This window comes from Carlito syrichta, unplaced genomic scaffold (assembly GCF_000164805.1).
Source record: "Carlito syrichta isolate Samal-C Ts95f unplaced genomic scaffold, Tarsius_syrichta-2.0.1 Scaffold303724, whole genome shotgun sequence".
NCBI lineage: Eukaryota > Metazoa > Chordata > Mammalia > Primates > Tarsiidae > Carlito > Carlito syrichta.
In genome coordinates, this window is record NW_007247820.1 from 19410 (window position 1) to 21293 (window position 1884).

Consider the following 1884-nt stretch of genomic DNA (forward strand, 5'->3'; position numbering starts at 1 on the left):
ACATTTCTTCATGTGTCTGTTGGCTGCTCAGATGTCTTCCTTTGAGAAGTGTCTGTTCGTATCTTTTGCCCACTTTATAATGGGGTTGTTTGTTTTTTTCTTTTCAGCACGTTTGAGTTCCTTGTAGATCCAAGATGTTAAGCCTTTGTCAGACCTGGAGTTGACAAATACTTTTCCCAGTCTGTGGCTGTCTCTCTGCTCTCTTGATGGTTTCTTTGGCTTTGCAGAAGCTTGTCGGTTTAATGAGGTCCCACTTGTCTATCTTATCTCTTATGGCCTGTGGGTTTCAGATTTTGTTTAGGAATTGGATGCCAGTTCTAATTTCCATAAGGCTATGTCCTGCATTTTCTAAGGTACTTATGGTTTGAGGTTTTACATTTAGGTCTCTGATATATTTAGAGTTAATTTTTGTGTATGGGGACAGATAGGGGTCTTGTTTGAGTCTTCTGCATGTGGTCAGCCAGTTTTCCCAGGACGATTTACTGAATAGGTTCTCCTCTCCCAGTGGTAGGTGGTGGAGGTTTTGTCGAAAATGAGTTGGTTGAGAAATTGAGGTTTAGCTTCTGGAATCTCAATTCTATTCCATTGGTCTATATGCCTGTTTTGTACCAATACCAAGCTGTTTTGATTATTGTAGATTTATAAAGTTTGAAGTCTGGTAATGTGATTCCGCTTGCTTTTTTTGTTGTTGTTGAGGATTGTTCTGGCTATTCTTGGTCGTTTGTGTTTCCATATGAATTCCTGTGTTGTTTTTTCTAGGTCTGAGAAGAATGTTGCTGGTAATTTGATGGGTATTGCATTAAATCTGTAGATTGCCTTAGGTAGAATGGGCATCTTCACAATGTTGATTCTTCTAATCCAAGAGCATGGGATATTTTTCCATTTGTTTGTGTCATCTTTGATTTCTTTGAGCAGTGTTTTGTAGTTTTCATTGTAAAGGTCTTTCACGTTTCTGGTTAGGAAGATGCCAAGGTATTTCATTTTTGTGTGTGGCTATTGTGAATGGAATTGTGCTTTTTATTTGGGTTTCTGTTTGTTTATTATTGGTGTAAAGAAATGCGATTGTCTTTCGCACATTTATTTTATATTCTGAGACTTTGCCAAAGTCCTTTATCAGTGTAAGGAGGTTTTTGACAGATTCTCTTGGGTTTTCAAGATACACGATCACGTCATCTGCAAAGACAGATAACTTGACTTCCTCTTTTCCTGTTTGGATATCCCTGATTGCCTTCTATTCTCTGATTGCTCAAGCCAGGACTTCCAATACTATGTTGAAGAGGAGGGGTGAGAGTGGGCATCCTTGTCTTGTTCCAGCTTTCAGAGGAAATGGTTCCAATTTTTGTCCATTTAGGAGTATACGGGCTGTGGGTTTCTCATAGAGGGCTTTTACTATTTTGAGTTATGCTCCCCGTATGCCTAGATGTTCAAGGGTTTTTATCAAGAAGCGGTGCTGGATTTTATCAAAAGCTTTTTCTGCATCTAATGATATAATCAGGTGGTTTTTGTTTTGACATCTGTTGATGTATTTAATTACATTTATGGTTTTACGAATGAATGCTGAACCAGTCTTGCATCCCAGGGATGAAGCCTACTTGGTCATGATGGATGATTTTTGAGATGTGCTGTTGAATCCGGTTTGCTAGGATCTTGTTGAGAATTTTAGCATCTATGTTCATCAAAGATATTGGCCTGTAGTTCTTTCTTTGTTGGGTCTTTACCTGGCTTGGGTATCAATGTGATGTTAGCTTTGTAAAATGATTTGGGAGAGAGTTCTATCTTTCTCAATTGCCTGGAATACCTTCAGTAGGATTGGTATCAGCTCCACCTTAAATGTCTTGTAGAATTCTGCTGGAAAGTCATCTGGTCCAGGGCTTTTTTTTGGTA